General features: G+C 43.4%; 1 pseudogene; it reads right to left on the bottom strand.

Moving 5' to 3' along the window:
* Positions 1 to 5,299: 5,299 nt before the first annotated feature.
* Positions 5,300 to 5,833, bottom strand: LOC101659485 (annotated as a pseudogene).
* Positions 5,834 to 23,843: the final 18,010 nt, after the last annotated feature.

Genomic DNA, 23,843 nt, shown 5'->3' with positions numbered 1-23,843 from the left:
TTCGACACCTCGTGATCACACAGGCTGATATATGTTTTTCCATGTGGGCTTTGTTGCTTCTGAGCTAGATGGCCGCTTGTTTACCTTCAGGCTTTTAAGACCCAAGATGCTATATCTTTTGATAGCCAGGCACCATCAGCTTTCTTCACTACATTTGCTTATTCACCCGCTTTGTCTTCAGTGGTTGCAGACACCTAATTTTTAATAAAGGACTAAAACATTAACTGGGGAAATGACTACCTTTTCAACAAATGGTGTTGGAAAAACTGGATCTTTATTTGCAAAAGAATTAAGTAGGATCCAGACTTCATACGATGTACAAAAAACGAAAGCAAGATGGATCGAAGACCTAGATATAAACCCCACATCCATAAAGACCATCAGTGAACAAATAGGGACAAACTTAAGGGCCCTAATACAAGGCATAAACACATTACAATCATATTGAAAACTATCCACACTACAGCAAACAAAAGTAAAAGACTTGGGATTTTCTAAAAATGTGACATTTATGCACATCAAAAGACTCTGTCAAAAGAGTCTAAAAAGAACCCACATATGGAGAAAAATGTTCAGTCATGATACATCGGATAAAGGGCTAATTACAAAATCTGTAGAAAATGACAACATCTGAGCAAGCAAAATAAAAATAACCCAATTGAAAATAGGCACAAGACACGAATAGATAATTTACCAAAATATCATCCAGGTAGCCAACAACCATGTGAAGAAGTATTTGAGTTCATAATTAATAATAGAAATACATCTTAAAACAATGAGATACCACCTCATACCAACACATCTAGCAAAATTAAAGGGAAAATAGAAGATCAAAAATGCTGGAGAGGATGTGGGGAGATAGGAACACTCGTGTATTGCTGGTGAGACTACAGAATTGTACAACCACTAGGAAATCAGGATGGTGTATCCAAACTCCTTTTACAGATGAGAAAACATCTTTCCACACTATGCATATGGTACTTAATGAACAATCTGATTTCATATGGCAGGGTTCACTTTATTGATCTCTGACTAGGCTCTGGCACTGTGCCAGTCACGCTACATGTATTGTCTTATTCATTCCTTACAATGATCCCAGGAAACCGAGGCCCAGAAGGTAAACCAGCTTTCCCAGTGTTCTTTAACGAGTTTCTATGGACTTCTCATCCAACTTCGAAGTCTGTCATTTTTATTATACCTCATTACCTCATTCAGTAGAGTTCTTACCCACTAGACCAGTGGTTCTCAACCTGTGGGTCACAACCCCTTTGGGGGTCGAACGACCCTTTCACAGGGGTCGCCTGATTCATAACAGTAACAAAATTACAGGTATGAAGTAGCAACGGAAATAATTTTATGGTTGGGAGTTACCGCAACATGAGGAACTGTATTCAAGGGTCGCGGTAGATGACCTTGGGCAATAACTGTGTTTCTTGCTGAAGCTGACCTCCAAGTCACATGTGTTAGGGACAATTATTAGCAACTGCATTTTGACTGATTGATTCATTTAATCAACATTGGGTGCTTCTGGTATGCCAGACAGACAAGTAAGTAAAGCGAAAGTTAAACCATAAGTAGTTAGTGCTACTGTAGAATCAGGTCTAGTGGGGGGTTAACAAAAAGTAATCAACTGATTGACTTGGTCCTCACCAGAGAGCTTGGTATACAAATGCCCAGAGCAAACGCTAGCTGAGAAGAAGCCGCTCGGTTTAGCAGCGGCCTAGCCAGCAACATCCAAGTGCCTTCAAGTTGCCAGCAAAAATGTCCAAAAGGCCCATCTCACTCTTTATGGATTGCAGAAATGTTGTAAACAGATCCTGAGCAGTGTTTGCAGGAGAAGATCCAGGACCAAGAGACTGCCGGGAAGGCAGCTGCCGCCTCTGCTGACACTTACTCACTGCCTACCCACTGAGACCTCTGGGGTGGGGGAGTCACAGCCTGCCTGAAGTGGCTCGACTCTGTTATAAAAGGGAGTTCTACCCACCTGGCACTGAGCAAATGTCACAGCAGCGTCCCCATCATGGTCTCTGAGACGGCCATTGCACCGCTCAGCCCCTGCCCACTTCAGCTGATGGATTGTCCTCATACTTGACTGAAGAAACGGACATTTTCAAAGGGGTTACTTCATCTCCCCATCACTGAGTTCCTCAGTTTACCCGAATCTGGTCTCATTTTCTCTGTAAGCCCTCTCCTTACCAAGGAAACGCAAGATCAAAGGCCCATCCCTCCGTTGACTCCAGAAGCCTTAGCCTATTATCCTTTGCTTTGCTCACGTTGCTCTTTATTTCTCCCACCATCACTCTCGTCCTCTATTGTCAGTCTCCCTGGCTTAGCAACATGCTCTAGTATCTTCTCTATTAAAAACACAACAAAGCCAAGAGCCTTGACCTCACATCCACCTCTGGCCACTATTTGGGTTCCCCATTTCTGTGCTGCAGCCTGAACCACCTTTGGGCAACAAGCTGGTGCAATTGTGGAGCCCCCTTTGTTTGTTTTCTCTCAGACATTATAGTCCTGCTTTGTGGGTGGTCCAATGTCTGAAAACTATCATTTCATGTCCCACCACCCCACCCTGCCACAAATAAATTTAAAGCAAAAAGGTAAACCTCGTGTCTGTTTCTACCACTTGGCTAGAAGTAGAAGTTTCAAGTCCCTTGATTAAAAAATTATTTTTTACAAAATGCATCTAATGTTCTAGGGTACAAAAGAGACCCTAATCTCAAATGCAATTGAAGGAGAACGTTCATTGGGTCTTTAAAGGACGCATCATCCAGATGAGGGAGGCCATTAGCACAAGGTCAAGATGAGGTCCAAGGACTCACAGTTGGTCACTAGTTATATAAGGCAAGGAACAAAGCAAACTATCACAAATTCATGGTGGGTGGCGGATGAATGCATCATAGTTGCAGGGGGGATGACGGAGGCAAGAAGTGAACCCTAACTAGCACATGGACATTATGTAGAAGGGCTTACAAGACTGATCCAGGGCCTTCTGACCAAGGCACGGTTCATGACTCTGTGACCCCCTGTACTGTCCCTAGTAAGCTGACCTCCATCAAGGACACACCCAGGTATGCCCAAAGGAAGACCACCCCTCACTGGGTTGACTGGAAAGGGATAGAGGTAATCCATTTTCCAAGTCACTCTGCCGGAGGGAAAGATTATCTACATCATGATTGACGATCTGAAAGAATTCAATGGAGCCTTAATCTGTGTAGGGCCCTGCTCACAGCTTTTAAGCTGTCACTGCCCTTCATAGCCTTTTGCAAGCCCCGGTGCTCAGAATTTAAGCTCTGATATGCTATTAAAAAATAATTAAAATTTTTATTTTAAATGTGTTTACTTTTACCCCTTTGTTTTCTTCAGGCAAAGGGGTGCTTATAAGTGTAATTGTTGATGCTTATAAAATACATTCATTTTCATTTTTCAAATGATATACATATCTTTGTAAATTGTGTTTTAGGTGAAAGTTTATACAGCAAATTAGCTTCCCACTGAGCAATTTTTATATCGATTAGTCCATGCCATTGGCTACAAGCTTTACAATGTTTCAGCCTATCCTTAAATTTTGTCTCTTTCCATCCATCTAGCTGCCTTTCTCTTCCGTGCCTTGGCAACATCACTTTTGGGGAAATGTTGAATGTTGGGTCTCAGATAGTTGATCGTTCAAGGGAACACACATCACATGCAAGTGATCGTGTTTCTTTAATAAGTCAATCCACTATTTGGCGAAAAAGATAACCTACAGAAATGACTTCAAATTCAAATACAAAGGTTATTTTAGGGTGTTAGTCCCTAGGGTTCTTCTAGTTTGTATCAATTCAATAAGTCAAATACTTTGAGCTGCACTTCTACTTTTTTCAGCCACTATGCCTCCATATCCTTTTTAAAGCCACTGGCCCACTGCCCTTGAGTCCTTGTGGATTCCAGACTGTAAATCCTGGCAGGCGTAGACAGTCTCATCTTTTTCTCGAGGAGCAGCTGGTGGGTTCAAATGTCTGACCTTTAGGTTCGTGGCTGAGAGCTTCAATCGGTGCACCACCTGGGTGCCTTCTCCAAGGCAGTTTGGAGGTTAATTAATTCAGCTTCAAACCCTGTCCTCATGATCTGGGAACATAGGGGTTCTTTAGACAACAGCAACAAAGACCCAGACAAAAGTTTGACAGTGGGAGATGTATTTCCACGTCCAATAAAGGGGAAAGAAACTGGGCAGAGCTGTGGTTGAATCTTGGTTCCATTCCACTATTTACAACTCTAGAAGCTTGCTACCTTTGTGAGCCACAGTTCCCTCAATTAGAAAATGGAACTACGCCTACTTCTTGAGATTGCTGTGGCAATTAAATACATTTTTAAAACTGTTGCTACTACGCTTCTAGTCCACAGAACTACAATTGATTCCGAACATGTCTCCACATGTCTCTGTGATCAGAGACTGCAGAGAGGTTCTGATTTAATCAGTAAAATAGTTAATCTTCTTAAGCCTGGAGCCCTGGTGGCAGAGTAGGTTACACATTAGGCTGCTAACCTCAAAGTCAGCAATTTGAAACCACCAGGTGCTCCAAAGGAGATAGAGGAAGGATGAGAACCACTCCCATCAAGAGTTATAGCTTTGGAAACCCATAGGAGAAGCCCCTGTCCTCTAGGGTCACAACTTGGTGGCAGTTGAGTTTGATTTGATTGGCTTGCCCAAATCCACTGCCATGAAGTTGATGTAGCTCTTAGGGATTCTGTAAGGCAGAACAGAACTGCCCCCTGTGGATTCAGAGGCTGTAAATCTTCACAGGAGCAGAAAGCCGTATCATCCTCCCATAGAGCTATTGAGTTCCAACTCATGACCTCGTGGTTAGAAGCCGTGTCAAAAATCACATCACCAGGGCTCCTTAGTTTCACTTTGCAACCATTGCCGTTGAGTCCATTTGAACCCCCTAGTGACACGACATAGGGTATCCGGGGCCATACATCTTTTAGCCATGAAGGGGCTGGTGGATTTGAACCACTGGCCTTGTAGTTAGCAGTCCAACTCCAACCTGACAGTGCCAGCCTTCAAAAAAAGGTCCAATCAAAATAGTATCTTCTGAGGAACCTGCTGGACTAGATCAATTCAAGACCAAGAGGTCAGCTTAGAAGGTAATGGAGACCATTTTCTTGGGACTTCCAGAGATCATCTTGATAGATTTTGGGGCGGGGGTGGTCAAAGGACACAGGGCAATCATTACGACTTAATATAAAAAAAGGTTTTTTTTGTTTGTTTGTTTGTTTGTTTTTTAGCATTCTTATTTTTACTGTTCAGAGTGCCTCAGGGGAGGGCCAGCGTGTCCACTCAGACTCCGCTTCACAAACTCTCGATTGGCCGATGAGGCCAGTAGGGATCCTTGGTCTTGTCTAACTTGGTTTCAGGGAAGACTTCGTGCAAGTCGTCCATGGTCATCTGGTCAAATGGAATGATGTTCCTCATCTTCTCCACCTGCTTCTCGTCTTCCTCAATCCTGGTCTTGGAAAGAGACACACACTCACTGGGCACAGGTCTTGACATCTTTTTCTTCAGCATCCACCAGGGCAATAAATTTGTCTTCTGGCACAGGGCTCTCCAGGGCCTTAAACGTCTTCTCAAAGTCGTCCGCTAGGCTGTGGCCACGTTGGCCTTGCAGGAAGCCCAGTCCACAGCGGGAGGCGCCTGGGGGAGAACGGCCAACCCGGAGGTGAGGCCCTTACTCCAGGGCTTCAGCAAGTTGGCAACAGCCTTTTGGTTTCGGGGTATGATCTCCCCAAAGGCTATCCAGTCGATGGCTTTTAGAGAGAATTTCCGGCCAGCCACGGTGGGATCCCTCACCATCTCAAGTGGCCCACGGCGCCAGCAGTGGAGAACGCTAAAAAAGTTTTAAGAAAATGAAAAACTGAATTGGTGAGAAAAAAGGCCAGGGATGTTGTGCCAAGGAATTTTCCTCCCATCCCAACAAGGCACCTGCTCATCCTTCAAGTGTGGCAAGGGCTGTCTTATGAGACTCTCATCAGGAATCCTTACCTAATGATTCACCCTACAGCCCTGTTCTTGCCCCTTCAGACATTTTGTTGTTCTCCGAACTCAAAGAACATTGAAAAGGAACATGATTTGAGTCCCTTGAGGATGTCAAAACTGTCATTTCAACTTGGTGGAAACAGAACAGAATTCTTCTAGAAAGGGTTAGGAACAGAAAAACCGCTTTTCAAAGTACATAGACCTAGATAGAAGGTATGTCAAGAAACATTAGCCTCACATTGTGATGTTCCTGTAAATAAAGGTTTCTGTGATTTTGTATCAATCCTTTTTGACTTACCTTCCTACAAAAAAAAAAAAACAACCATTGCTGTTGATTCCTCCTCCTGGTGGCCTTATCATTCAGCATAGAACAACTTCATCGGGTTTCCCAGGCTGTACATCTTTACAGAAGCAAGCTGTCTCGTCTCTTTCCCTGGAAGTGCCTAGTGGGTTTCAACCTTGAGCTTTCAGTTAGCAGCTTCTCTTAGCCTACTGTGCCGCTCCTTGACTCTGGTGTACTCTCAGCTCAGTTTGCTGGGTAGCAAACCCAGCGTAAAGTAAATAACATCAACAAAAGCGTCTCCTTTTTTTCTTCCCAAATATCTGAATATTCTAGAGTCTTGGTAAGAAGAAAGTAAAAAAAAACAAACAAAAAACACAAACCTTTCTTCGAATAAGAGGGGCAGCTGGGTGGGAGTGGGAGAGTCTTGTCTGATGCCCTAGAGGGGAGGCCTTCCTGTTTTGACCAAAGTATGGATGAAGGAAACAATAGATAATGGGGCAGCAGAGGAAGAGGAATTGCTGTGTGCCCTCGCTTTGATTTTTTCCTCTTGTTTTCCTGAGGGCCCTTCTTCTTAGGGCTGCATAGTAGCCTAACTATTATTAAGACAACATGTTCAGATAACATAAACATTTAGAATTGTGGTTTAGACGCTGTAATAAAGGCACCACCTTAAGACCAATCTTTGGTGATTATACATTTGGGTCAGAAGTAGTTCAGTGGGTAAGCACTCAGCTGCTAACTGCAGTCACTTGGCAGAGGGAGAGACACATCTGCCAATCTGCCCCCTTCAAGATGACAACCTGGGAGCCCCGATGGGGGCAGCTCCACACAGCACAGTGGGCTAAGTGTCAGGCTGCTAGCCACAAGGTGGGCAGCTCAAGCCCCTCAGCAGCTCTGAGGGAGAAAGATCAGGTTGGCTGCTCCCACAGAGATTTACAGCTTGAAAACCCTAAAGAGCAGTCTCATTCTGTCCTATCGGATTGATCTGTCCGAATCGATTCAACTGCCATGCATATGATCATGTAATCTACTGGAAGATGATTCAATTCTTTCAACTCGTTGTGATTGAGATGTTATGAACCCCAGGAGGTATTCGCAACACACCAAACATTGTTTGTAGGAGTTACTTGCAGTTCAGATCGTTTCCTCTCCCCTGCCCTGTGACGGTGACTACAAAGAAGATTCCACAAAGACAGAAGTCTTTCATGTTGATGTGTGGCCATTGTCAGCCAGTATCATTATAGGAAGTCCAAGGAGGAAGACGTCAGAGAGTGACAAAGACAAAACAGATACATAAAACGGGGGAAGTGGCTGCTCCCACTTGCACAAATCTTTATCTTCACCTCGGCATCTTCATTGGTTCTGCCAGCCCTTTCTAAGCACCTCCAGAGGAGTCAGATTTTAGTCTGCACTTAGCACAAGGAGACCAGAGATGTCAAAGAATGACTTTTCCTTTTTCACACAGAGTAAGACTGTGAGCATTGCTTGGTTTGGGGGTCTTGAAGCACATAGGCCTTCTAAAATGTTGTGCATTAATTTCACACCTTCTTCCCTTGACCCCCACTGAAGTTTCCGATGCTCAGAGCCCCTTAGCCTGATGTGCCAGTTTTCTGCATAGATTTGTCCTTGCTATCTTGCCTGCGCTGTTGTCTGCTACCCTCATTCCCTCCAGCACCAAGGAAAAACCCACAAAAACAAGTAGGAAAACATGCCCCTGCTTATGTTGCTAAATTTATTATGGGGACACTGACCCTTCTTGTGTTCTCACAGAAGTACAGATTCTCAGAACAAGACTCTTTAATGAGAGACAGTTAAAAAGATAATGACTTCTATAACAAATGCCAATTTTACAGGGTTTTCATTTTTAACTAAGACTAATTCGGGTGTGTGTTTGTTTATTTATTTTTTTAGCACTGGCCCACATTTCAGAGACCTTCCTGCCTCCTTACAAATGATGTAGTAAGGTCATGGCGAAGACAGAGTCATGTATGTATGTCTAGCAGCATTGCAATGTAGTTCTTCAATCATTTTTTTACTGTGTGCTTTGCATTTGGCAGCGGGTGAAGGGTTTTAAAGGGCCCCGAGAACTATTTGGGGGGGGGGGTATGCTTCCAGCGAGTAGCATAAAACAATATAGCTGCATAAATTATTAACACCACTTTAATCCTCCATTTGCAACTGCAGTGTGAGCCAGACTGTTTTACTGTGTAAACCACACCATGGGAGCACGTTACACACCTTTGGATACTGCTCTAATTCTTTCAGCACTTAGCACGGTAGGCTCAATTATGCGTGTTTTATTTGCTGGCTTCAGATCACATGGGTGCCATTTGATACACTACATCATGAGGAGGTGAACTGGGGCTCAGAGTCAGTTCAATCCAACAAGCATTTATGAAACACCTACTATGTAACGTGCCATGCCAGCATGACCATCTTCCCCTTATTCCCGATAGCTTTCGGCATAAAATCCCATCTCCTTAAAACAGCATCTGAGGTGCTATGCAATCGGTCGACATTGGCAGATATGTGACCTGCAGGTGTCCACTCCCTTTATGACAAATGGCACTAATGTGTGTCCTGTTCCTCTGTCTTGTTGAGGCTGGATGTGCCTCAGTCCTTCTCAAGCCCATGTTTCAAGCAACTACCAGAAACCGATGAAAGGGAAAATCTAGTAGCCAAGCCTGCCCCTCTACTCCTTTGTCTCTGAGAATAGCACCAAACACCACTTGCTGCAGTTACATAGACTAGCGGCTCCCCTAGGATGAGAGTGGAGCCCTGGTGGCAAAGCGGTTACACATTGGCCTGTAAGCCACAAGGCCCTCAGCTCACTACCAGCTGCTGCTTGGGAGAAATATGGGGCTTTCTACTCTCATAAACAGAGTGTTGGAAGCCCACACGGGCAGTTTTACCTTGTCCTATAAGGTTGCTATGAGTTGGTATCTCACAGTGGTGGGTTTGGGTGTTTTATTTGTTTATTTAAGATGAGAGGCTTTTGCACCCTTATGTGCCTTTGCATATACTATTGTTGCTTCTGAGAAGAAGCTTCCTCCTTTTGTACGTTTAGCTACTCCTTGGGCTCAGGCTCTTCCCATCTCTTAGAAACCTTACTGGGCACCTAGTCTGATTTGGATACCTTTCTGCGGGACTCTCCTGGAACCTTGTTTATAGCACTTTATCATGTGCATCAAGATTGCTAATTGCTTGTCTCTCTCCTATTAACATCAACATCTTTGAGAGCAAGGGCCATGTCTTTTCACTTTATGCCTCCAGCAGCCAGCATAGAGGTTGGTTCACAGTAGGTATTTAGTAAAAATTCAGGAGCAAATGTCTCAGACCTCCAGACTATGGCCCTTGTGCACTCTTCAGGCTTGGAACTGAACTCATTGCCCTCCCATTTCAACATTTATTTAGTCCAACAGTAGACGGGCTCACAAGGTGAGCAAGCCATCAGGGAGGTCTACATCCTTAGAACAATCAACCATACAGACTCAGAAGGGCAGTGTTTGCCTAGCGTTCAAGCTCAGAAGGCAGGAAGGATCATAGAGAGGGATGGTAAACATCAGGAGGTGGTGGGAAGAGTGTGTTATTACATTGTGGGGATTGCCATCAATGACATGAATCAAAATGTGCATGATCTGTTGAATGGAAAGTCAATGGGCTCTATAAACTTCCGCCCAAATCAAAACAAAAAGTTTAAAGACAGAAATGTTCTAGTCACTGTCCTAAGGAGCTCTGGTCGTGCTGTAGGCGAGGCATTAGGTTGCTAACGTCAAGGTCAGTGGTTTAAATCCACCAGCCACTGTGGGAGAAAGATGAGATGCTCTGCCCCCTTAAGGATTTCAGCTTCAGAACCGGATGTAGGATGTACATGAGTCTGAATCAACTCAATGTCCATGCGTTTGTGTGTTAGGCTGGGCTGTCTAGAGAAGCAAAACCTCTGGCACTCGTGTATTTATCAAGAAGACCATTATATCAACAAGCAATTCCATATTAAGAAGGCATCCTAGCCCAGACCAACTTAATGAGTCCAGTGCTCGCCAGTGCCCTCGTCAGACTCATGTAGCTGCAGGCCGATGACAGAACGCTGAAGCAAGAAGCAGGCCAGTGGGTACAGAATCAGGTAGACCCACGGTCAGTGGAAACGTGGTAGGGTACCGGTAGTTCTCAGGGTCAGGCGTCCTATATGTGGGCACCCCATATGTGGTCACCGCTAGAATCAGGCACAGAATCCCAACAAGCTAGAAGGTAAAGGTGCAGAGGGGGAGCAGAGGGGTCCCCAGGTCTCTTTTATCAAAAGGTCACACCTCCCAGGAGGCATCATTAGGCTGTGACCTGATTGACAGGTTGGACCCCATCCAGACACAAGTACAAGTTGACATAAAATCTAACTGGCACCGTTTGGTTTGGGTAGCCACTATACTAGGTTCCAGGAAAATAAGGCGGATGATATATAAAAACAGAAGATATTTATTGAGCACTTACTGAGTACCAGGAACTATTCCAAGAACTTTCGAAGGATTCTTTCATTTAAACCTGAAATAACCTGTAGATTCCATGATTTTGTTCCCCTCCTTTTTCTTCTCCCAAAGAAAACTGAGACCTAATGACGTCCCCCGAGTCATACTCAGCCAAGTAGGGTGGTCCCAGATTGCCTGACTATTGTGCTCCATGACCTTCCCTGGATCAACCCTGAATTGAAGGAGTTCAACATTATGTTGAGGGAGACACACAGGCAAGCGATTCACCACCATGTGTGGTCAAGTGTTCAGTGACTAACTGAAAGGTCGCCAGTCACAGGTGCCTAGGAAGAAGGACTTGACCCTCTAACTCTGAAGTTCAGCATAATTCTACACTGAAACATAAGGGCCTGTCATGAACAGAATCACCTTGATGACAAACAGTGTTGGTTTGTCACTGAGTCGATTCCAACTTATAGTGCATCTGAGTTTCCAAGGCTGTACATCTTTATGGGAGCAGAAAGCCTCATCTTTCTGCACTGGAGTGTTTGTTGAGTTTGAACTGCTGATCTTGCAGTTAGCAGCCCAGTATGTAACGCACTGTACCACAAAGCTCCCATTTTGAGGTCTAGAAGGACTATAATAGCTGTATGTGCAGCATAAAAGAGAGATTGATCAGTGTGGTGGAGGATGAAGAGACAAATATTCAGGGAAGTTTCCACTAAAGAAGTGATGCTCAAATTAGGATTGCAAGCCAGAGAAGAGCATGCCAGGTACTCTGGGCAGAGAGAAGAGTCCATGCAAGGCCCCAAGGAGGGGAACAACATGATACCTGGGTACCAGGACCAAACATTGTTTGTGGAATCCGCCACAAATGGTTAAGTGCTCCACTTAGAAAACAAAAACTCAGACTGACTGGCATCGAGTTGATGCTGACTCATCGTGACCCTAAAGGGCAGGGTAGAACTGCCCCGGTAGGTTTTTGGGGCTGGTGGATTCTGACTGCTGTTGGAAAGTTGGTGATCAGAACCTAAGTGGAAGTGCCTCAGAAAACAGACCAGGCAATTTGCTTCCCAAAGGTCACAGGCTTGAAAACATGGAGCCGTTCCACGGTGCACACATGGGGTTGCCCTTAGTGCAAAATAAAAATGTGTGGTCGTTTGTTTATGTAAATTGCAAAGAATTTCAGAACAATCACAGCAGAAGCTTCAGTGAAACGCAGGCACAGGCTGCACGCCCAGGCGGCCAGTCCCGTGGGCCATCAGAAATGCGTTGGCATCACTGGGACAAAAAGTACCGTGGAAGAATTACTTTATGAGGCCGGAAATGAGACTGCCAAAGTCTACACGAGCCATATCCTCTCCGGTGTTAAATAGCCTGGACTTTGTTCTGCAGGTAACGAGAAGCCATACAAGGATTTCTCTGCAGTGATATCGCCTAATTGGATTAGTATCCGGCCCTATGATGTCGATTAGGAAGGAGGAGACTAGGACAGCAGATGTGGGAATTACGTAGGCCAGAGAAGCCTCGGGCTTGTGATTGGTCTTTTCTGTGGAGATGTCCTGGGAAGGAAAGTCCGCAGATTGAGTGGGAGGTATGGCTTCCAGGAGTTAACCCTCAAGTTGCACAAGGCGCCCATGCACGAGGAAAGAGGATGGACTAACTCAACTAGGAGTGTGAAGTTCAAAAGAAAACTTAACCACTTGGCTTAGGGACCCCACACCAATGCTAAGCCGTACTTAGTATGATTATTTAATATCACTGCTATCAATGACATCTGCAGAAACTCCGTGCACAAAGCTACAAGAAATAAAAGTCCTTGTGCCGTCTGACTCATCTGTAACTCCCACAAGCACCGAGGCGCACGAAGCCTCTAGTTATTTGTTTCTTGAGCTCCTTCCAAAGAACCATGCCTTTTGGGGTCACTTGAGGTTTTCCCAGGAAAAAGAAAGAGAAACAATCCTTAAAGTCTTCTGATGTGATTTCTCAATGACCAAACTGTTCCCAGGAAGTTTCTTCAGTTTTCTGACGCTCTCTGAATGTGTCAGAATCTTTGAGGAGAAGAAAATTGGATAACACCTTGGGATATGGCAGTTCAATGTAAATACAGTGTGATCACTTTGCTTACGTGGAAACAGTAAACACCTTACAGGTAGCAGCATGTCTTTATGTTCTCAGGGTTTACCATGGTGCTTGGTGAACATTGAATGAATGAATGACTTATGAATTAAAGAAAGGTTGAAAGGAAAAGGAAGAGCAAGGAGATTTCTAAAGGCATAATTTATCAAGGCTTTCTATTTAACTCCATGGATTATCTGCTATGTTGAGTAAAATGCATATAGACCGTCCAGTCTCCCTCTATAAAAGACTTGTTTAGTTCTCACTTACTGAAGTCGTTTGATCATCATACAGTCTGTTTCCGGTGGGGATGCCCTGGGGCTCTTGATGGGTGTTCATATGGGGGCTCGGAGAGATGTAAAGGATGCCGTCAAAAACAAACAATAAAAAAACAAACTCACTGCCACTACGAGTGACCACACAGGATGAGGTAGAACTACCCCTGTAGGTTTCAAGTCCGTAGCTACTCACAGAAGTAGAAAGCCTTGCCTTTCTCCCGCAGAGCGGCTTGTGCCGTCCAAGTGCTGGCCTTGCATTTAACTGCCCAAAGAGCAACCACTACATCACCAGGGCTCCTGGGAAGTTGACAGTGGGTCACACTAATAAATGATATCTCTTTAACTGCCAAATGGTATCCTTTGCTGCGTACCTTTTCCAAGGTGCAGCCCATTTGTGGAAGGCCTTCTAACCACTCTAACTTCCCTTTTAGTCTCTTTGCTGATAAAGTTTAGGGAACTAGATAGCAGCCTATCAAACTTAAATAGCCAAAGTATGAACCTGTGTACAACTCAATCATCTTCACAGAGTAACTTTTATTTATTTATAAATAAGAGATTTCATTGAGCTCTGCTCTCTACACTTAGGGCTAGAGCTTCCTTTTTAAACCTTTCTTACAATGTTCGGTGTGATTCTCATGTTGCCAGTTGCTACCCAACAACATCGAACAGTTGTTAGTGTAGCTGAAAGATCATGTGCTTTTGAATTGGATGGGCAACGGTTGGTGCTGGTAGGATATAACCCTCTCAGGCTCAGCCTGTCTGTAACGGGGTTCATGTCTGCACGCAAAGTTAACAGAGCGCTGCGTGCACTCATCACGCCTGCAGAAGACCATACACCAAACTGCCTGCTATCCAGTCCATGAAGACCCACAGTGACCCTGCAGGAGAGGGTAGAACTGCCCCTGGGGGTTCCCGAGACTGTGCAGGGGTCCTCCGATTTTTTAAACAGGGGGCCAGTTCACTGTCCCTCAGACCCATTGGAGAGCCGGACTATAGTCTAAAAAAAAACCATGAACAAATTCCTATGCACACTGCACAGATCTTATTTTGAAGTGAAAAAACAAACGGGGCGAAAACACCCGGCGGGTGGGATAAATGTCCTGGGCGGGCCGCATGTGGCCCGCGGGCCGGGGTTTGCGGACCCCTGCTCGTAGAGACTGTAACTTTTCATGGGATGATAAAGCCCCGCCTAGCTCCTGCCGAGCAGCTGTTGGTTTGGAACTGTTCTGCGTGAGGATCTCAGGCCAATGCATAAGCATGAGGCCACCTCAAAACTCAAACGCATTGCCATCGACTTGCTGCTGTAGGGCAGGGTAGAACTGCCCCTGTGAGTTTTACAGGAATGAAAAGCACTTTACAGGCATAAAAGGCCCTGTCTTTCTCCCTTTGAGTGGCTGGTGGTTTCAAACTGCTGACCTTGCAGTTAGCAACCTAATGTTTCACCACAGGGCCACTGAGGCTCATCCACTATTACAAAGCAGACCTTCAATCATGTGAGTTTCCTGAGTAGATACCACCTCTGTATGGGAAATTAAATGATCTTTTATGCTCCTTTAGCTCCTCTCCAGTTTTAATTGGTTGGTGAGCTTCCAGGGGTGCCATGGTCGAGTTCATGCTCCTGAGTGCAGCCAAGTGGGAAGACCCTTACTGGAAGTTAGCTCCAAACATCAACAATTCCCTGAGGCCTGAAGTCAGGTCTACCTAAGGCAATACTACCTGCGTGGGGAAATGCAGACCATCACACACCAACCAACTGTGAGATGCTTCTCTTCCCTCTGAGAACTGCCTTCTTGGCCTTCTTTTTCTGTACAATTAATTTTGTCTTCTGACTGCCCCAGCATCCCCACTCGATCAGATCCCCTGCTTTAAGTTCTCATAGCAGCCTCAAATTGTTCCTCTGTAGAACTTACCATAGTTATAATTGAGAAATTAATCCCATAATTAGTTGCTCCAAGTACGTCTCCTTCAACATGAAGTGAACTCTACTGGAACTCTGTTTTGTTCACCCAGCATCTGGTCCACTCTCTTGCACTTAATAGGTGTTTAACAACTGTGTCTAATCAAATGAATGAATTGATAACTGGTCTGGAAATACAAACATATTAGGATTCATAGATGTAAACGATATGGGTTCATTTGCTTAACTCAGATGTATCCTCTTCAAGCTGAAGACTATCTTTATACACAAAGGTACTTTTGATTGGTAACCCTTAAATTTGTTGAATTGCTTCTTTTCACAGTGGGGATACATTTGTGAAGATTCACCCACACTCCCTCCCTTAATAATTTGTATTCCATAGTCTACAGTTACAACTCGACAAACCAAGAACATCTCCCAATGTTGGCATACTGTCACAGAATGAATAAGGGATAGAACAAAAATAAGAGAACGCCTTCTAACCCCACTCTGGTGGCATCATTAAGTACATCTAGCGAGGCGGGGACCAAGAGACAGTGTTCCACTGGAACAGGGACAGATTCTGTGGTTTGAAATTTGCAAAGGTGTGTCGGGGTTGGACCTTTCCACTGCATTTCTTGAATCTGCATGCTAAGTACATAACATGGGACGTTGAGCTATAGGAAGAAGTGGGTCAGATGAGGACGGGGGAAGACTCGTAACCACCTGCGATATCCAGATGCTACAGCCTTGCTTACTGAACCTGAAGAGGACTTGAAGCATTTCCTGAGGATTAAAGAAAATCGCTTTCAGTGTGAGTTACGCCTTCCTGTAAAGAAAACCAAAATTTCATACCATGAACGTAACACAATGGACACCGTGATAAATGGAGAGAGACTGAAGTTGTCAAGGATGTCGTTTGAATTGGATCTACAATCAATGCTCCGAGCGGCAGCAGTCAGGAAATCAAACGACGTCTTTCATTTGGCAAGTGTGTTGTAAAATGTCTCTTAAAGCAAAGATGGCCCTTTGAAGACTTAGGTGCCCCTAACTCAAGCCATGGTATTTTTGATTGATTGATATGCTTGTGAAAGTGGACGATGAATAAGGAGGATGCAGAAGAATTGATGCTATCAAGTTACGGTGTTAGGGAATAAGGTTACACATATCATTGGCTGTCAGCAGCATGAACAGATATGTCCTGGAAGCAGTACTGTCAGCATGTTCTTTAGAATTGAGGATGGCAAGATTCACTTCACACACTTCGGAGTGACCACTTTCTATCATGCTTGGTAAAGAAGAAGGTAGTCGGTGAAGAGAAGGAAGCAAGCAAGAGGAGGAAGACCTTCAATGAGATGGACTGCAACAACGGGCCCAAACAGAGCAATGATGGTAAGGATGGCAAGGTAAGGTAAGGTACAGAACTGGGCGGTGGGTCATTCTGTTGTGCAGAGATCCACTATGATCGGAAACTGACTCGATGGCCATGGCACCTAACAATCACAGAGAGGGTGGCTTCTTGGGTCTAGGACTCCACCAATGGAACCAACGAATGGACAATGGAGAAAACTAGTATTGAGAAACTACCAGGTGGAAGACATTGAATCACTGGCATTAATAATATGCCCATTTATAATCGAAGAAACTGAGGTTCAGAGAACATAAGTAAACTTTCTATGGTCACAATTTTAAGATAAAAAACAAAGACAACTGATAAGACAGTAAATACAAAAGGAATACTAGAAACAGGGAAGGAAAAAATATAGGTCCAAGTATAGCATCCTTTTTTTAAGAATTTACAATCTCAATGCATCCATGACCCACCATATCCCAGTAATATTCATACAAATCCTCTTAAAAGTCAGACTGCTAAGTGTGTGGCATTGTTTGTTTCACTGTGTTTGGTTTGGGATGGTGAGCTGTGAATGAGGCAGCCCTGCCTTAGAGCCACAATTATCGATGGCCTTTGTAGCCGGGATTAGTTAGTTATCGAGTACTTGCAAAGGACACGAGGATTGGTGGAAGTATTGGAGGGGAAAGCAAGGACAAGAGGAAGGAAAGGTACCCAAGAGAACAAGTGGTGGACATCAAATAAAAACTTTTCCAGTAGCCTCACTTTTCCCAGTACTCTTGTAGTTGTTAGTTACTCCTAAGTAGGCTCCAAGTCATAGTGGCCTTGTGCATAATACGATAAATACTGCCCAACCCTGGGCGTGTGTGTCTGAGGGCCTTGTTGCAGCTGTTGGGTCAGTCTATCTCATCGAAGGTTTCCCTTGTTTTCACTGACACGCTATTCCACCAAACATGACTCTTATTTTCTAAGTGATTGCTCTTTCCTGATGATGTGTCCAAAGCAGGCATGATAGAGTCTTACCATCCTCACATGTAATGAGCACCCTTTCTATGCTAATTCCTTCCATGGCATATTCAATGTGCTTTACCAACACTACATTTTGAATGCATCAGTCCCTCTTTGGGACTCAGTTTTCACTGCCCCATTTTCACACGCATCTAAGGCAATTGAACATACCACAACTTGGGTCAGGTGCATCTGAGTCATCTATAGCACCTTCTCGGCTTAAAAACAAACAAACAAATCAGAGGTCTTTTGCAGCAGATTTCCCTGCTGCAATACTTCATTTGATTGATGAACTGCTGCTTCTGTGGGTGTTGATTGTTCATCCAAGTATAATGAACTCCTTGACAGCTTCCATTTCTTTACCATTTAGCACGAGAGTGTACGGGTCATCACAAAGCACTGTCCTTCCCCCTCAGGCATGCATTAAGCATGGTCTCCATCCTAATAGAGCACAGACCCTCACTACAATCAATCTGTGAGTTTGGCCTCTTTTGCATAATGATCTGAAAGGAAAAAGGGTAAGTGGCTGTATCATCAACCACAGTGCTCATGCCAGGACATGAAATCACCTGGTGGCCCTACTCACATACTCCACACAGTCAGTCATTCAGCTCTGAGGATGACTTACCTCCATTTGTTTACATCCCCTTTCCTCCCGTCCCCCACACCCCCAACTCTCATTCTCTACATTGTGTTCTACTCTCCCCAACTGCAACAGTCTCCTAATGGATCTTCCTGTGTCTATCCTTGCCCTTCTCTGCCCAAGAACCAGAAGGATATTTCTAAAACACCTGACTAACCACATTCTTTTCCTGCTTGAAATTCTTCAATGAGATGACAACGAATAGGGTCTGATCTGTATAATCGAGCCCATGCCTGACTCTCCAGCCCTCTCTCTTGCTTCCCCACCCTTGCATCTCTATTCCTCAAGTTCACCAAGCTCTTTGCACTGTAATCCCTCAAGAGAGCCATTCGACCTGCCTCAAAGCTATGTTTAATGTCTTCCCCACAAGACACGTTATTTTACCATTATATCCCCAGAAGTTAACCCAATCCCCAGACTATAGTAAGAGCTTAACAGAGGAGTGAATAAATATTTGCTGATTAAATATCTGAATAAATAGCACCCACTTTGTTTACAAATATTTATTGAGCCAGTCCTCTCTGCCAGGCAACGTGGAAAACATTGAGGGTAAACAAGGAAAGCAGTAGCTCACCTTTTAGAGCTTATAGTCTAGTAAACTTGCCCCCACTTCCTACTGGAATGGAATGGTAGCTCTTGTGGAATCCTTTGTTGTGGTCTCATTCTCTGAGCCCCCTTAAGCTACGTGAATTAGCTCTTAAATATCCTCTCCTAAACTGACATATATATTATCTCCTTTAAAGTCAAAGAACTGTTTCAATTTAATATTTTTGTCTCAACTGTTTTCATAAGAGGTTCTTTTTAACAACTTTATTTGATGTTTAATTAAAAATGATGCATGCTCATCTAATGGTGAAAAAAGATAGATTACTGATTTATTAAGAAAGATGAGGATTGACTGTTAGGATACCGAAGGAAGCTTTATGAAGTGATGCAAATGTTTTATATCTCTGTTGGAGCTATACTATGCTGGATGTTACATCTCAATTGGGCTTTTATATATTGCTTGGGTTACATGAGTATGTATATTTATCAAAACTCATCAGCTATGATTCCACAAATTTTCACTGAACATAAATTTTATCTCAACTTAAAATAGTTTTACAAGTTTCCACTTGTAAAACAAAAACAACAACAACAAAAAGAACAACTCAGGTTTGGGGTTTGTTGTGTTTTGTTTTGTTTTTTGATGGGAAAAGAATATGAACAGATACTTCACCAAAGAAAGCCTTCAGGTAGCATACAAAGCACATGAAGAGACACTCATAGTTATTAGCCAGTAGAAAAATGATAATCAAAACTACAATGAGATACCATTTCACCCCTGCAAAAAGGGCACTAATCACAAAAACTACAAATGCTGGCGAGGTTATAGGGAGATTGGGATTCTTATCAACTGCTGGTGGGATTATCAAATAATAGAACCAATATGGAAAACTATGGCACGCCTTCAAAAAGCTAGAACTAGAAATACCCTATGCTCCAGCAATCCCACTTCTAGGCACAGAACAGAGACATGAATAGAAATATGCACACCCATGTTCACTGCAGCATTATGCTCAGCAGTAAAAAGATGGAAACATCTTTTTACTTTATCCACAAAAGGATGAATGGCTAAGCAGACTGCTGTATACATACAATGGAATACTACACATTAAAGCCTCATGATGACCACATGACACCGCTTTCAACATGAATGAATCTGGAAGACATTATGCACAGTGAATTAAGTCAGTCACCAAGGAAAAGTATAGTCCGGTGGCATTTTTATGAAGAAGTCAAGAGTAGGGGTACATACAGAATGCAACGTTCTCTGATGGTTACCAGGGATGGGAGCAGGGGGAGAGAGATTCATTTACTTGCTAGGAGGCATGCATTAACCTTGGTAAAGCAAAAGACAAATTCACTGGGAAAATCAGTCCAATGAAGACACTGAGAAGTCCACAGGCACAAAGCACAACTAGAGTAAAGGTGGTAACATACACACTCCTGTACCATTAGTTCCTGGTAATGCTCTTGAGTCAGTTCTGACCCCTAACGACCCCATGCGACGGAGAATGAAACACTTCACGGTCCTGTGGTATCCTCACAAGTGTTCCTAGGCCTAAGCCCATTGTCAATCCATCTTGTGGAGGGCCTTCTTTTTCGCTGCCCCTCCACTTTAACAAGCATGATGTCCTTCTCCAGGGACTGGTCTCTCCTCACGTCAAAAGTATGGAAGATGAAGTTTTGCCATCCTTGCTTCTAAGGAACACCCTGGCCTGACTTATTCCACTACAGATTTGTTGATCCCTGTAGCAGTCCATGGTGCTTTCAATATTCTTCTCCAGCACCACAATTTAAGTGGATTGATTCGTCTTTGGTCTTCCTTATTCAATGTCCAACTTTCACAAGCATATGAGGCAATGGAGAATACCATGGCTTGAGTCAGGCTCACCTTAGTCCTCAAAATAATATCCTTGTTCTTCAATATTCTAACGAAGTCTTGTGCAGTACATTCACCTAATGCAGTACCGCTTTTGACCTCTTGACTGCTGCTTCCATGAGCATTGATTGTGGATTCAAGTAAGACAAAATTCTGGACAACTTTAAAGTTTTCTCCATTTATCATGATGTTACCTATTGGTCCAATTGTGAACATTGGTCTTCCTTATATGGAGTTGTCATTCATGTTGAAGGCTACAATCCTTGATCTCCATTGACAAGTGCTTCAAGTCCTCCTCACTTTCAGCAAGCAAGGCTGTGTCGTCTGCCTATCACAGGTAGTTAATACGCCTCCTGATATCACACCCTTCTTCATGTAACCCAGTTTTTCTGATAATTTCCTCGGCATATAGATTGATGAGAAGACACACCCCCTTTCCTGATTTTAAACCATGCAGCGTTCCTTGTTCTATTTGCACAACTGCCTCTTGATCCCTGTACAAGTTCTGAATGAGCACAATGAAGTGTTGCAGAATTTCCATTTTTCTCAAGGTTATCCACAGTTTGTTAAGGTTCACCCAGTCGAATGCCTTTGTATAGTCAATGAAACACAAGTAAACATCTTGATGGTATTCTCTGCCTTGAGCCAAGATCCATCTGACATCAGCAATGATATCCCTTGTTCTATGTCCTCTTCTGAATCTGGCCTGAACTTCTGATAGTTCCCTGTCAAGGTGCTGCTGTAGCTGTTGTTGGATGATCTTAAGTAAAATTTAACTGGTGGGTGATATCAATGATATTGTTCTAGAGTTTGAGCATTCTGTTGGGCACAGCTATGGGTCTCTTCCAGTCAATTGGCCAGGTGTCTTCCAAATTTCCCGGCATAGACAAGCGAATGCTTCTTGTGCTTCTTCAGCTTGATGATCACTTCAACGGGTATTCTGTCAATTCCTGGAGCCTTAGCTTTGGCTGATGCATTCAGGGCAGCTTGAACTTTTTCCTTCAGTACTATTGGTTTTATTCATACAATACCTCTGAAATGGTGGACTGCTGACTAGTTCTTTCTGGTACAATGACTGTATTCTTTACATCTTCTTGGTCCTTCATGCATATTTTAATATTTTGCCTATATAATCTTTCAGACTTAGAGTTCAAGGCTTGAATCTTTTCTTGAATTCTTTCAGTTTCAGTTATATTGCGTATGTTCATCCCTCTTGGTTTCTAAGTTTCGGTCCTTGCATATTTCGTTATCTTATTTGGCTTTGTCTTCTTGAGCTGCCCTTTGAAGTTTCCCATTCAGCTGCTTGACTTCATCCTTTCCTCCATTTGTTTTAGCAAGTTTTAGAGTCTCTTCTGACAGCCACCTTGACCTTTTCTCTTTCCTGTCCTTTTAATCACCTTTGCTTTCTTCATGAATGATAGTCTTGATTTCCTGCCACAGAACGTCAGGTCTTTGGTCATTAGTGTTCAAAGTGTTAAATCTGTTCTTTAAATGTTCTAGAAATTCAGATGGGATAGACTTAAGGTCGTATTTTGGCTCCTGTGGACATGTTTTAATTTTCTTCAGCGTGAACCTGATCTTACGTATGAACAACTGATAGTCTGGTCTTCCATTGTCCCTGTGTGTGGTTTAGCTGCTGATATTTTCTCCATCATGTCTGCCCACAGATGTAGTCAATTTGATTTCTGGGTATTCTATCTGGGGAAGTCCATGTGTAGTTTCCTTTTGTGTTGTTGAAAAGAAAAGGTGTTTCCTTTGAACAAGTCATTGGTTTTGCAAAATTCTATCATGAAATAGAATTTTATTACATAATTAAACCTGAAATTTTGTGAGTGGTTACATAAATGGACATGTATGCTATGTAAGTACAGGAGGGCATATGGGAAAACATGCATGCACCTATGAAGGTGCAGTTGTGTGTGTTTGTATATACCTATTTGTATAGGCTGCATATATATTCATATAGAGTAATACATAGGCAGACACAGCTATGGAAAATTCCTAGATATATCTAAACCCTTCGTGGGACTGAGTTACTGGGTTTGAAGGCTACAGAACATAGTCTCGGAAGATATCTAGATCAATTGGCATAACATGATATTCTACAACCTGGTTTGCTGAGTGGCACTCCATGGGCTTTATTTATTTATTGTACTTTTATTGTGAATTGGATGAAGGTTGACAGAGCAAATTTGGTTTTTTAAATCATTTTATTGGGGACTCACACAACTCTTATCACAATCCATACATACATCAATTGTACCAAGCACATTTGTACATTCGTTGCCCTCATCATTCGCAAAATATTTTCTCTCCAGTTAAGCCCTTGGAATCAGCTCATTTCCCCCACCTCCCTCCCTACACCCCCTCCCTCATGAACCCTTGATAATTTACAAATTATTATTTTGTCATGTCTTACACTGTCCGAGTCTGAAAATCTGTTTTCTATTCAAGAGTTCACACACATTTTGTTTCATGCCATTGATGGCAATCCCCACGGTGTAGCATCACTTATCCCATTTCCTCCTCTTATTTCCCATTTCTATTTCTTCTCCTTTCTTGTACCTTCCTGCCCTCTGAACTTTGTCCTTGGGCAGATGAAGTCCTTTGCTCTCAAATGGTTGGCTATTTTGAAGAGCATTATTTTTCAGTGTGTAGACCACTCCGTTGTGCGGCTAAATCTTCAGCCAAGGGGGTGAGTTCATTTCCAGACCTGAGGAGTGCGTAAGAAGCATAGCCCCAGGGGTGCCACCAGACCAGGAAGTCTGGTCTTTTTTTCCCTAAAATTGAGTTTTGTTGTACATTTTTCTTCCACTCACCCATCTGCATTATTAAAAGCTGGCAAGCAGCCATCTGAGCTACAACTACTGGTCTCTTCTGGCTTGGATCAAAGGAAAATGAAGGGAACCAAAAATTCAAGGAAAAACAATTAGTTCACAAAACTAATGGCGTACACGAGCCAGTATCTGCTATCCTGAGACATCTACTGTCCTGAGACCAAAAGAACTAGATAGTGCCCAGCGGCTTACTCTGGCTAGGAACACAATAGAAAGTCCCAGAGAGAGAGAGAAATGATGGAAACGTGTAAAACAATGCTCAACTGTATGAAAAAAAGACTAGATTTATTGGACTGATATCAACTATCACTCAAACGCATCCATTTAACCTCAGACTAATGCCAATCCTAGAAGTCACCTTTCAGGGACATAATAAATTGGCCTATGAAATAAACAATAATACCTATGAGGAATGTGCTCCTTAGAACAATCAACTATATAATAAAAAAAGGGGCAACATTTACCCAAAAGCAAAGGAGGGGCAAGGAAACTGGGGAGATGGCAGCAGGGAGGACATCTCCAAAATG

The sequence above is a fragment of the Echinops telfairi genome, unplaced genomic scaffold (assembly GCF_000313985.2).
Source record: "Echinops telfairi isolate 266 unplaced genomic scaffold, ASM31398v2 ScPeMD7_443;HRSCAF=831, whole genome shotgun sequence".
NCBI lineage: Eukaryota > Metazoa > Chordata > Mammalia > Afrosoricida > Tenrecidae > Echinops > Echinops telfairi.
This window is presented reverse-complemented; position numbering and strand designations above follow the sequence as displayed.